General features: G+C 39.9%; 1 pseudogene; it reads left to right on the top strand.

The window, feature by feature from the left end:
• The first annotated feature begins 212 nt into the window (after nucleotides 1–212).
• Nucleotides 213–1114, top strand: LOC148032528 (syntaxin-124 pseudogene; annotated as a pseudogene).
• Nucleotides 1115–14854: the final 13740 nt, after the last annotated feature.

The raw sequence follows: 14854 nt of genomic DNA, 5'->3' as shown, positions 1-14854 counted from the left end.
TCGGCTGTGGAAATGGTTCGGACTTGGAACTCTCTTTCTCTCTCTCTCTCTCTCTCTCGACTGTGGAAATGGTTCGCGCTTGGAACTCTCTTTCTCTCTCTCTCTCTCTCTCTCTCTCTCTCTCTCATGTTCACCATTTATGGAGTGGTTTACAGTTACTTATGAAAAGTCTTTAGTGTGCTCTCTCTCTCTCTCTTTGGCTAGACTCCACAATGAATGATCTTCTGTCAAGAAAGTTCACGAGCATGCTGAGCTATGTGAATCTGCGGAAAGATGACCTAGACCTGGAGGTGGGAGCTGTCGTACGGGGAACAGAGATGGTGGCCATCGACCCCAACGACAGGAAGTTCCACGAAGCAGTGGGTCTCGTCAACCAAGAGCTGGACAAGGTCAAGCTTCTCTTCACGGACCTGCAGAGAGCCAACAACGAGAGCAAGACGGTCGTTCGATCGGACGACATAAAAGCCCTGCGGCAGCGCACTCATCAAAGCGCGTGTGCAAGAACTCAACGAGGCCAACCTCGCAAACCGCAGGATCCCCGGCTGGGGGCAAGGCTCCTCTGTCGATCGCATGCGCGCGTCACAAATGGTGGGACTGGGCCAGATCCCAGAGCCTCATGCACAAGTTCTATTCCGTCAGGGAGAGGGTCACGGCTCAGTACAGAGAGACTGTGGAGAGGAGGTATTTCACCGTGACAGGCCAGCACGCGGATGCGGCCACGATCGACTACATGATTAACACGGGGCAGAGTGAGACGTTCTTGCAGACGGCCGTGCAGGAGCAAGGGAGAGGCCAGATTCTCGACAGCATGAGGGAGATGCAAGAGAGGCATGAGACCGTGAAGGAGATCGAGAAGAGCCTGCTAGAGCTGCATCAGATCTTCCCGGACATGCAGGTCCGGGTTGATGCCCAAGGGGAGACGCTGAACGATATCGAGGGCAATGTCAATCGTGCCAACTCTTTCATCAAGGACGGGACAGTTGAGGTGACAAAGGCTAAGGAGTATCAACCTCGCTCGCGTAAATGGAAGTGCATAGGTATTCTAATCTTGCTCCTCGCGATCCTCATAATTCTGGTGCCAATTCTCGTGAAGTTTATACGATCCTCCAGCTAACAAGAACGAACATTTCGATTGTCTGAGAAGCTCGCGCTTACATTAAACTTGATCCATATTACCTTCAAACGGTCAATGGATTAGGCAAAACACAAACATGTGCCTATCATCTAGCAGTAAACGAAACTAAACGCTTGAAAAAAAGGGATATGTTATGTAAAAGGATCTCTTAGTTGTGATGCATGTGCACTGGTTACTGGTTACGCACTCAACACGGCATAGAAAGATAACGCGATATGTGAGTTCAAGGTATACTTTTGTATTATTCAATCAAAGAAACGGAACATTTGAAGACACATCCCAAGACTACACTCTTGTGACGCCGCACATAAGAGGGTTTACCATTGGGTATAGGGAATCACACGTAGAGTGGAACCAAGGCAGGGCTTTGAGTCACTACTACTCCCTATATAGGTGTTTCCGGTGATAATGGCATGGTATAGCTACAAAGCCCTTACACTCACCCCCGCCTACTGGGTTGCTGTCCTCAGCAATCTAAGGGTAGTGTTTTATTTGACTAATCCGAGGTCTTAACACAACTTTCTCTACCAAGGTGGTCAGTGTGTCTGCCGGTCTATGTGAGCGCGGGGTCTTAACACAGTCAATACTATTAGACTGGTGAGTGTCTGCCGCACTAGGACTTGGGGGTCTTAACACAACCTTTTCTAGCAAGTCAATGTCTGCCCATCTAGACTTGTTTAGGGCTCTATTGGAGTTATTGATGTTGGGATTACCATGTGAATCCACCCTCGACTCAATCACATTTGAGGAGTGGAGATGTTCAGGGTCTATGATTGAGAACCACTTGTTTGTTGAAGAGGCTGCTCAAGGGGCATTGGAAGGAGTAGTGGGGTTTTCCTTGAGCCAAAGGGTGAATACATCTTTGCACAAGCCTTCACTTTTGAAATCCAACTGGCTTCCTTGAGTGGATGACCACGCCACTTGCTGAGGTACTCGGGGTATCCTCTTTGATCCTGGTGTGGAAGGAATGCTTCTACTTCAAAAGGACCATTGGAATGGAGCATTTCTACACATTTTCCCCATTGGTTGTCGGGCTAGAACGTGCGCAGAAGACGAGCATAAAAAGCATTATGGGCACATATACTATCTGGCAGGTCGAGTTTGTAGGTGACTTCGTTTAGCACTTGAGTGATTCGATAGGGTCCATAGTAGCGGTGGTTGAACTTGGGAGTAATGTTCTTGGGGAGCGACATATTCTTAGAGCTGACTAGGACCATGTCTCCTTGCGTAAATAGTACGGCCTTCCTCTTTTTGTTGGCTTTCTCAGTCATAGTGATTTTGCTTTGTTCTAGGCTCTACTTGGCCATCGCATTTTGATCTCTCGATTTCTTCAGGAACTCCTCTGCATCTTGATCTTCCGCTTTGGCCGCTCTGGATGCTAAGGCCAGTGGGTTAATGACTTCTTTTCCTGTTGCCAATTCAAAGGGGGTGTAACTCGTTGCCGAGTGGATAGAGCTTTTGTAGTGGAATTCCAAGACAACAAGGTACATGGCCCAATCTTTCTGGTCCACTCGGCCATAGCTTCTAAGATAATCTTCAATGCCTTGGTTGATTTATTTTGTTTGTCCATCGGTTTCAGGGTGGAAGGATGAGGAGAATCTCAACTGTGTTTCCATGGTTTTGAAGAGTTCCTTCCACATGTCGCTCATGAATCTTCCATCTCTATTTGGTACTATAGCCAAGGGTAAGCCATGGAGTTTGAATACATGTGTGAAGAAGAGGAAGGCTACCTCCTTAGCGTTCAGTGGTGGTTTGGCTAGGATGAAGTGGCCTTGCTTGGAGAAATAGTCCACCAGTACAAAGATGATTGTGTATCCATGGGACTCGGGAAGTTCCACAATGAAATCCATACTGACGACATCCCATGGCCGATTTGGTACAAGGAATGGTTGTAGTAATCATGTTGGCTTTGAGCATGGTGATTTTACAAGTTGGCAAGTGGGGTAGGTTTTGATGTAGTTGATGACTTCCTCCTTCATGTTGGGCCAAAAGAATTGATTCCTAAGGGTCTCCAAGCTTTTGCCTTGCCCTTTCTGTCCTCCAAGTTTTCCATCATGTATTTCATGGAGGATGAGTTTCTTTAACTCCAAGTTGTTGGGGATATACAATCTCTTGGCTACAAATAGGATACCCTCCTCAAGGGTGTACATTCCATGCACGGTTTTGTCAACTTCCACATCTTGGATAATTTTGTGCATCTCGTGGTCCTGTTCCAAGGCCTCCTTGACTAACTCCATAAAGTAGTTGTTGACCACACTGACGGCTTTCAAGTTAGCTTTACGGCTCAAGGCATCTGCTATCTTGTTGGTTGAGCTAGGCTTGTGTTTAATCTCCAAGTTAAATTCTGCTAGGAAGTCTAGCCAATGAGCTTTCTTTGCCAATAACTTGGGTTGTGATTGGAAGTATTTGAGAGAGATATTGTTTGTGAAGACTATTGTGTACTTGTCTTGAACATAGTGCTTCCATTTCTTGAGTCAGTGGATGACTGCTAGCATTTCTTTCTCATGTGTACTCCACCTTGTTTCAGAATTTGTAAATTTCTTGTGGGACTCATAAGCTATGGGGTGGCCTTCTTGCACCAGTACACCTCCTATGCCATAATCAGATACATTTGTGGATATCTGGAAGGGTTTGGTGAAATTCAGTACCTTCAAGATGGGGGTTTGACTCATGCATTCCTTCATCTGCTCAAAAGCTTCCTGTTGCGCACTCCCCCATGTAAAAGAGTGATCTTCTTTGGTGAGGTGGGAGAGGGGGGCAGTGATGAGGCTATAATCCTTGATAAGCCTTCGGCAAAATATTGTGAAGCAAAGGAACTCCTACAATTCTCTTACAGTTTTCAGTACAGGCCATCTTTGGACATCTTCCACTTTCTTAGGATCCACTTTGATACTAGCTGCTCCTATAATCAAGCCTAAGAATTTCAACTCTTTCACTGCGAACTCACATTTTCTAGGTTTGGCATATAACTGATGTTGCCGCAGTTTCTCAAAGACTAGGCGTAAGTGTTGCTTGTGTTCCTCTAAGGTTTTGCTATAGACTAGGAGATCATCAATATAGATAATGACAAAGACATCTATCTCGGGCCTAAAGACTCCATCCATGAGGCCGCAAAATGTGTCTGGTCCATTACTTAGGCCAAATCCTAAGACTAACCACACAAAACTACCATAGCAGGTGCGGAAGCCTTTTCTAGGAATATCTTCTTCTGCTATGCGGATCTGATGGTAACTTGATCTAAGGTCTATGCGGCTAAAGTACTTGGCTCTGTGTAATCTATCTAAGAGGTCCTCCACTAGGGACATCGGGTATTTGTTTTTTATGGTGATTTTGTTAAGGGCCCTATAATCTACACAAAGTCTAAGTCTTCTATCCTTCTTCTTGACAAATAACACTGGGGCACCAAAGAGGGATTTACTGGGGTGGATGAACCTTGTTCCTCTAATTCATGTAGCTGCTTCTTTAGTTCCATGAGCTCGGTGTGGTTCATGAGGTAGGGTGCTCGGGCCGGTACGGCAGATCTTGGAATCAATTCAATCTTATGATCCACATCCCATCTGGGTGGTAGGCCCTTGGGTAGCTTCGTTGGCATTATATCTTTGAATTATTCAAGTATCTCTACCACTTCTGTGTTGTTGCTCTGATGATTAGGCCTCTTAACGCACTTTTAGACGCGATTTTTGAATTGAGAGAAAATCTTACGGGCACGTCTACCCGCCATCTATTTGCACGTCTATAATTTCGCGTCTATAGTCACATGTATGAAGAAATTTACACGCAAAAATAGATGCGAAGTAGACACACTCATACACGCATGAATACAAGCGCATAAAAAAACCAAATTTGTTATTTATTTCATTTCTTTTGTGCGTCTACTAGCGCGTCTACATGGCAAATTAGACGGGCCTACACACGCCTATAGACGTGCTTTTACATGTGCCGATAGACGCGAATGCAAAACCAAAAATCTCATTTTTTAAAACAAGATATTTAGTTTATTTTTTAAATTTAAATTATGTAGCGTGTGTACTCTGCATTTTAGATGTGATTATAGACGCACATTTTGTGTAATTTAGACGCGCAGATAGACGCGAAGAACAGAATTGGAAAAAAAAAACCAAAGAGCAACCACATGCTCTCTGGTTTTTTTTCCCCCCTCCCATACTTCAAATTGTGCATTTGGGAAAAACACAATGGATTTGAAGGCACAAGAATTGAAAACAAAAATCCATCACCACAATAGAAACGAGGCATAGATGCGCATGTTAGACGCGCAAAGTCGAGCGCCTCTATCATTGCGTCTATATGCACGTGTAAAAGAGTGTGTAAATAGACGCGAATTTTGCGTCTATATATCCGCGCAAATAGACGCGACTATAGACGCGTAATTATTTAACCACCTGAAATTAGACTCAATATAATAAAAAAACTAGAGTTAATAATTATTTTTGCATTGCTCTCTAATGAATGGCAGTTCCTCCAGTTGATAAGCAAAGCCTGATATAAGTAATTAGCGGCAAGCGACACAAACCTTATTATACAATTAGTAGCAAGCATTGCATGTATCTCGTAATTTCTCTACTTGAAGATGATAAAAAATACTTCGTTTTTATTATGGAAAATTCAATTTAGCTTTAAACTTGACTATTGATTCTTGAGTATGTACATGTGCGCATGATATTTTCCATAGAATTAAGAATACACATTGAATCATTAAGCAAATTAAGTATGTTACAGTGAATGATCCAACTCATCTTCAATGAGATCAGCCCTTGCTAAACTATTTACTTCTAGGTCTATGTTACCAAGAGGTAACGAAACAAATAAGTCTATCCCACTCTCAGATGTGTTGCTATATTGCTCAATAACTTCATCAATATCATCAACCGCATTATTGTCCTCTTCTGCGTTTCCTTGAACATCCTCGCGAGGTTCATCTTGTACTATATCAAGAATATCATCCATTATGGTGTCATCATATACATCATAATTAATTGTTGGATTGTCATCTGCTATCTCTATGTCGATAATATTACCATATATTGGTTTTGAATGATTAGATATAGGGATGATATACCACCATCGGTTATTGTTTACCATTGGATGATACACAACCTGTATTTGAAAAACAAAAGCAAGAAACTTAAATACTTATTATATTGTGTATATGTATCACATGTATACATATAAAAAAATTAGCTTTTACATATATACCTGCTCACATTGTTGAGGTAGTACTAATGTGTCATTCTTGTTTTGGTGAAATTTTGTAGAGTCAATGATTACAAAACCACTTGGATGATGTTTGATTGTGCAATGCTAACCATTTGTTACCACTTCTTTAAACCACTTCACATCTAGTACATATATAAAGAATCGTCTGAAGTCAAGCTTCAGAATATCTTGGATCAAGCCACAATAACCTTCCATGGTACAATTGGCATCCTCGAAGTGAGCAAGGACACCACAATCTTGGGTATTTTTCTTTTCATCTATACGTTGAGTTCGAAGATGTTGAACCTCACACCAAATAGCATTGAATAATGTGCACTAGTAGTAAAAGATTAAGATCAAACATGTCAATTTATTATATAAAATATAACTAGAAACAAATTAATTGATAGTATGTCTCACCTTTGATAAGCAACCTCGTGCGTATTTCCACTCTTCTTGAGATATATTAATTTCCTCCTCTTTTTCCATTCTCTCCATTTTCTCATGTAACCAATCTATATCAATATGATGTGGGAGCCCATTTAGATGATCTGGAAATGAGACATTATGTCCATATCTGGTGCGAAATGATTGTCTTTCACTTTTTCTTCTTGCCCTTGCTTCATTATATAGTGTCACCCATTTGCTCATTACATCACTATTGAGCACACAAAAACTATTTAACTTACCAAGTTCTTCTTTTGTCAGCACTTTACTCATTCCTTTTCCTTGAGGTATTATAGAGGTCATCCTCAAATCTTCATCATCTTTCCATAGTCGTGGTTGAGAGGGGTCCACTTCAGTAAGATATTCAAAGATATAAACAAGGGATGATTGCACTAACCAACCCTCAGCCATGCTTCCCTCAGGCCGTGCTTTTTGCTTCACAAAATCTTTCAAGGTTTTCATGAAGCGCTCAAGAAAAAACATCCACCTTGCATGAACTGCCCCACAAAGTGTGATCTCATCAATCAAATGTACGAGTAAATGTAATTGAGTAGTCAAAATGGATCGATGAAAAATTTCTTCCACCAAACAAACCACCTCAACAGATAATACTCGTGCATATTCCAATGTGTTTGGATCAATTTCCTTCGAGCTCACGTATCTATCGGGATGTATTTGACAATTGTTTGTTTTTGTGTAGAAATTCAAAGATATATAATGAAAAAATACAATGTATACACACCTCACAAGCTCTCCCATCTTGTAAATGATATCACGTACATCTTCATAGATCAAATGATTAGTTGAGAAAAAAGTCATCATACCCCAAAGTTTACACATAGTTACTCCACGAATTACTATATTCATGGTTAGAGATACCCTTACTTGAATCATTTTGTGCCAATCGTGCAACTTCAAACCAGATAGTTGCTCCACACCTCTTTTCTTTTTCTTTATGAAGGCTCCCTTGAGACATCTCATACATCATGTGGGTGTTTGAAAGCTACATATTTGTTCCTTCACTATTTTTTCCTCGTTCTTTGGCAACATCCAAGGTGCATGGGATAGCTCAATCTTTCCTCTGGGTCCAATGCGTGGCCAGGCTCATCTCATGCAACCAATGTTACATAAATCCTCCCTTACATTGACTGAATCATGAGTCCCTATCAAGTGATCCCATAATGTAGATACAACATTTTTGAATATGTACATGGGTTCCAGCAGGTGATTGATCTTGAGTTTAGTCCAATATGAAATACGAAAAAATATAGAGAACCTAACAAACAAACAATGTATTATGTAAACAATTTATCATGCTAAATACTTTAAAGTCAATCGAGAGAAATGCACTTCTTATCGACTCATGCCGAGTGGAGGGTGGCTGTCGGCATTAATCCATTTCTCCTTCTAATCTCGAATGGTTAGAGATTGTAAGGTCATTCCATTATTAGGGAGAACATATTTGGGATGGTCAATAGGAGGAATATCGATGATGATTGTCATAGATAACCTTCTTTAAACGTGCCGGCCTAGAGAAAACTAAAGAGGGACCGCAAATAGGACATGCATGATATCCTGATGTGGTTAAATATGAACAAACAAGTGAATTAATAAAATGCAATTGATTCAAGTCTTGAATTTCAATTATAGAGTTATATACATGTACCTGAACACTCTCTGTATCCTAGAAAGTCATGTATGGTCCACAACAACATGGCCTTCAACGTGAAATCTCTAGAGAATGTAGATGCGCTTGTATCTTGCACCTCAATACCTTCCCATAACATTTGTAACTCTTCAATCAAAGGCTCTAAGTAAATCTCCATGTTCTTTACCTTATGCTTTCCAGGAATCAGAAGGAACAACATTACATGTCCCTTTTTAATTGCCATGTTTGGAAGAATATTATAGTTTCCCAATACCACTGGCCATACACTATATGATGTGCTTTTGATGCCAAATGGATTGATTCCATCCATACCTAAACCAAATCTCAAATATCTTGGCTTTTCTTTGAAAACGGGCCACAAATTATCTATATGTTGCCATGGCGGTGTGTCTGCAGGGATCCTCCATTTTCCATCACTTGAACGATGACTAGCAGGCCATGACATGAGCTTTCCAATAGACTTACACTTGAACATAAGTTGAATACGTGGAACAATTAGAAAATGTCGCAAAACCTTACGAGGCACATCCATTGACTTCATCTCCACTTCGTATCTTGATTCGCCACAAACAGGACACTCTTGTGCGAGCTCATGAATCCCATGAAATAAGACACAATCATTGACACATGCATGGATCTTGACATAATCGAGGCCTCCCATAGATGTCAAGTAATGTCTTGCTTGCTCTCTCTTAGTTGGCAATTTATTTCCTTTTGGAAGCATTTAATAATAACCTACATATATTTTTAAAAGTGAGTTTAAGAACCACCAACATATATTTGTGTCTGATTTCAAAATAGAACGATTAATATTATGATTCATAAGCTAGACTGAATTGATACCTACTTCAATAATGCATTCAAACTGACATTACTCCATCCATAAATTGTTTGCAAGTTAAGTATCTCAAGGGATGCACAAAGAACGGAGTACGTACAACCTTCATACAACCGAGTAGATGACGCTACGTATAGTGGGTCATCTGGCTTCGTAGAGTGACCTTCTCCCTGAACCAGTTGTGAAAATAGATGGTGTACCATGTTGTCAAAATCCTCATCCTCTACAACTTGATGGGGCATTTCATGAGGGCTACTATCATGGTCGTCAGTCTCCACTCTTCTTGAAGACTCTGTCTCCTCGCATCGATGTTTTGCAGCTTCTCGACGCCCGGGAGGGAGCATCTGAGGATGTGGCACCGCATCCTGCTCAACCACAAAAGGGAGTTTCATGTACGTTGATATATATTGAGTAACATAGACTAGCAATCTTAGTGTTTTTTAAAAAGAATGAATACCGGTGAATTTTCTCAGTCCCATTCTCCATACATGCTGAGGTGTGACATTGCAACTTGACATGCTCGAAAAATACACCCTCGACAATGATCACACATGCATTTAATTTTTCATCATAGCCATGCATCTCGATTATGAAGACGTAATGTTTCATCCTCACTTGAGGATGTGCTCTTTGACTCATCAGCATGCACCGCACTAGGTGATGACGACAACATGATTAAACCTAATTCATGACAACATCAAATTTGTTATTCATATGTTTACATAAAAACTTCAAGCTGGCGTATTAATTATTCTAAGATCTCAATTTTAAATACACAAAACTTATCATAAATACATAAAAACTTATGATAAGAACTTACTATCAAAACTTATATTAAAATCAAAAACTCGTGATAAAAGCTAAATGCACGTCTACGCGTCTAAATCTGCGTCTATTTGCGCGTCTAACTTCGCGTCTATAAGCGCATTTATATAAACTTACACGCGCATATACACACAAAAATAGACGCAAAAGTCAAAATTCAAAAGATACTTGAATCATTTCTTTTTCAAACTGCGCCTTTCCTTTCCTGCGCCCTCAACACCTCTTGCCACAAGCCACTTTTCTGATTCTTGAAGTAAATGAAACAATCTTTATACATCGCAGGCGCGATGCTCCTCATGTACGCCATTACATCCCTTCATTCATCATCATGGAAGATGCCATCAGTATCTGTAACTCTATAGTACGGCGTACTGGCTCCTCTACGTGATCTTCTGGTGAGGGTGATCGCTCGCCACCTCCTAGGCAACCCCCACACAAGCCTCGTCCTCCCCCTCGACTCTTTCTCCTCCCTCTTTTTATGTAAACATATCAATAACAAATTTAATGTTGTCATGAATTAGTTTTAATCATGTTGTCGTCATCACCTAGTGCAGTGCATGCTGATGAGTCAACGAGCACATCCTCAAGTGAGGATGAAACATTACGTCTTCATAATCGAGATGCATGACTACGATGAAAAATTAAATGCATGTGTGATCGTTGTCGAGGGTGTATTTTTCGAGCATGTCGAGTTGCAATGTCACACCTCAGCATGTATGGAGAATGGGACCGAGAAAAATCACCGGTATTCATTTTTTTTAAAAAACACTAAGGTTACTAGTCTATGTTACTCAATATATATCAATGTACATGAAACTCCCTTTTGTGGTTGAGTAGGATGCGGTGCCACATCCTCAGATGCTCCCTCCCGGGCGTCGAGAGGTTGCAAAACATTGACGCGAGGAGGCAGAGTCTTCAAGAAGAGTGGAGACTGACGACCATGATAGTAGCCCTCATGAAATGTTCCATCAAGTTGTACAGGATGAGATTTTGGACAACATGGTACACCATCTATTTTCGCAACCGGTTCAGGGAGAAGGTCACTCTACAAAGCCAGATGACCCACTATACGTAGCGTCATCTACTCCGTTGTATGAAGGTTGTATGTACTTTGTTCTTCGTGCGTCCTCGAGATACTTAACTTGCAAACAATTTATGAATGGAGTAATGTCAGTTTGAATGTGTTATTGAACTAGGTATCAATTCAATTTGGCTTATGAATCATAATATTAATTGTTCTATTTTGAAATCAGACACAAATATATGTTGGTGGTTTTTCAACTCACTTTTAAAAATATATGTAGGTTATTATCACAAATGCTTCCAAAATGAAACAAATTGCCAACTAAGAGAGAGCAAGCAAGACATTACTTGACATCTCTGGGAGGCCTCAATTATGTCAAGATCCATGCATGTGTCAATGATTGTGTCTTATTTCGTGGGATTCATGAGTTTGCACGAGAGTGTCATGTTTGTGGAGAATCAAGATACGAAGTGGAGAAGAAGTCAATGGATGTGCCTCGTAAGGTTTTGCGACATTTTCCGATTGTTCCACGCATTCAACTTATGTTCAAGTGTAAGTCTATTGGAAAGCTCATGTCATGGCATGCTAGTCATTGTTGAAGTGATGGAAAATGGACGATCCCTACAGACACACCGCCATGGCAACATATAGATAATTTGTGGCCCGTTTTCAAAGAAGAGCCAAGAAATTTGAGATTTGGTTTAGGTATGGATGGAATCAATCCATTTGGCATCAAAAGCACATCATACAGTATATGGCCAATGGTATTGGTGAACTATAATATTCCTCCATCCATGGCAATTAAAAAGGGACATGTATTGTTGTCCCTTCTGATTCCTAGAAATGGTGCGCAGATCGGTCGCAGAATGCTCATGTGGTGAATCCCGGAAGGTCCCCAAGAACAATGAACTCTACCTTTTTGCACAAAAAACAATGTAAAAGCATGCACGACAAGAGGCAAGAGACAAATTGGGTTCAATCTCCCCCATGCCTTGTGTGAGCACTTCACAAAGCATGTATTTTATGTATATTTCAATCTTCATGCTCAATAATAGCCCAATTTACAAAAATATGACAAGCTTTTAGCTTTTGAGTTTGCTTTCTACAAAAATAGGAAAATAAAGCTAATGGACGGTGCCCATAGAGTCTGGCACGCCCAATCTCAATGTCCAAATAGAAATAACATATCCGGGCGCATAGACGCATACAAAATAATAATCAATAATCAATGTCTCAATAGACATAACAAAATATAGACGTGACGCCTATCAAAATATAGTCCAAAGGTCGAATACTCGCTAAACTCCAATGCCTTCCTCCGCCACTGCTGCTATCTCTACACATCAACTGAAGCATTCACAATCGTTAGTAAAATAATACAATTGAACCGACAAAAGTGAATACCTAGCAGTCTTCAGCTACATAAATAAATCAACTGGTTAGAAATAACCTAACCTTAATTTATTACGAGTGCGCACTCTAAACTCATAAACATTTATTAATTTAATATGCATTTTGCAGAATCACCCGCTATGGAATCACCCATGTACACACTAAATTAATGAAACGCCCGAAAAGGACAGGTGTCCCCATCAACTTCTCGCACAAAGAATCCTCTTTGTGTATGAGCCCCGGTCATCTAAGTTTACGGAATCCACTGTAAAACCTTACGGAATCCACCATGGAATATGCCTTCTGGCTTTATACCCCCGGGATGGGATAGCAATTGACCTCAATTGCTATTAGCTCAATGTGGAGCTAATAGAGTGGGGAAAGCATTTAAGTCTCTAGCGTGCATCCATTGTGCTTCCTCTACAGGATGGTTTTCTTAAATTTTACTAGATATCTAGAATACCTTCGGCCAGTTCTAGTGGTCATGTAGTCAGTGCCTATGATGGCTTCTAGTTCAAGTATTTCGGTCTCTTCCTCTAATAAAGGTGGGTTTTCGTAAACAGGGTGGATAGGTAATTGGCCTCTAAATGGTCTCAATAAACTGATATGAAATGTATTGTGAATTTTCCAATGAGATGGCAATTCTAACTTGAATGCATTGTCATTAATCTTATGAATGATTCTAAATGGTCCATAGAATCTAGGAGCTAATTTGACAACTGGATGTCTATCTACACTTTGCAGTCTACGCTTTTCTATTCTAAGCCAAACATAATCATCAACTTTAAAATTCATGGCTTGTCTTTTCTTGTTAGCTTGTTTGGTATATGATTGTTGGGCTTTAGCAATCATATCCTTAACCTCATAAAAAATACTGTTATGCATAGTAGCAATATCATCAGCACTCTGAATTCTATTAGACAAAGATGCAACAGGTGTAGATAATCTATATCCATAAATAACTTCAAAAGATGCTTTCTTTGTAGATGTGTGCGGTGTATTGTTATATGCAAACTGTAATAAATGCAAATGAGTATCCCATGTCTGAGGTTTAGAGATAGTGTATGCACGTAAAAGATCTAAAATTGTGCTATTTGTGGCTTCTGTTTGTCCATTGGTTTCTGGATGAAATGCAGATGAGAAATCAATCTTTGTGCCTAGATTTGCAAACAATGTAATCCAAAAATTATTACAAAATCTAGAATCACGATCTGAAATAATCACTTTTGGCAATCCATGGTTAGTAAAAACAGTTTTCAAAAATAACTATGCTGCTTGTGATGCTGTTAAAGTTTTCTTACATGCAATGAAATATGCTTGCTTACTAAATCTATCTACAATTGTCCAAATCATGTCATGGTTAGATTTAGTATTTGGTAAACCAGTAATGAAATCCATAGATATGTGTTCCCAAGGTTTAGATGGAATAGACAAAGACATTAATAATCCATACTGTTTACCATGATGTCTCTTTATTCTTTGACAAATCAAACATTCAGAAACGAAATTAGATACATCTGCATCCATATGCGACCAATAAAAATCTTCAGTTAACATGCGTAATGTAGATATGATACCTCTATGACCTTGATATGGGGGACAATGAATTTCATTCAATACAAAAGATCGGAATGGAATAGTAACACACAGTCTCTTTTCAAAAAACATAAATCCATCATTATATGACAATGAATCAACAGGTATGAAATTATTTTGAACTAATTTTTGCCAATCAGAATGAAAAGTAATATCCCGGTGATATGTATCTTTCATAGCAATCAAAGAATCAAAAGATATGATAGAAATATTATGAATTGTAGGTCTTCTACTCAATGCATCAGCAACTACATTTTCTTTTCCAGGTTGGTATTGAATGATAGGATGAAAACTTTGAATGAAGGAAGCCCATTTGATATGATGGTCAGAAATTTGGGGTTGGCTAAGTAGATGTCTAATGCTTTGCTGGTCAGTCTTTATCATGAATTCTGAACCCATTAAATAATGCTTCCACTGTTTTAATGCTTGTACAACTGCTAATAGTTCTTTGTCATAAGTGGAATATTTGAGCTCAGAGGGTTTCAGCTTAGAACTAGAATATGCTATTGGATGATTGTCTTGCATTAATATGGCTCCTATTCCTGATCCGCTAGCATCGGTCACAACTAGAAAGAATGGTCTATTAAAGTCAGGCAATTGTAGAACAGGGGCATTGGTTAATGCACGTTTTAGTAAATCAAAGGATTTCTGCTGAGTTTCAGTCCATTGATAAACAATTCCTTTCTTAAGAAGTTTTGTTAATGGTAAAGCAAG

The sequence above is a fragment of the Lygodium microphyllum genome, chromosome 8 (genome assembly GCF_053477565.2).
Source record: "Lygodium microphyllum isolate KBCC chromosome 8, Lygodium_microphyllum_v1.1.10, whole genome shotgun sequence".
NCBI classification, from domain to species: Eukaryota; Viridiplantae; Streptophyta; class Polypodiopsida; order Schizaeales; family Lygodiaceae; genus Lygodium; species Lygodium microphyllum.
The sequence above is the reverse complement of the archived record's forward strand: the minus strand, read 5'-3'. Positions and strand labels throughout refer to the sequence as shown.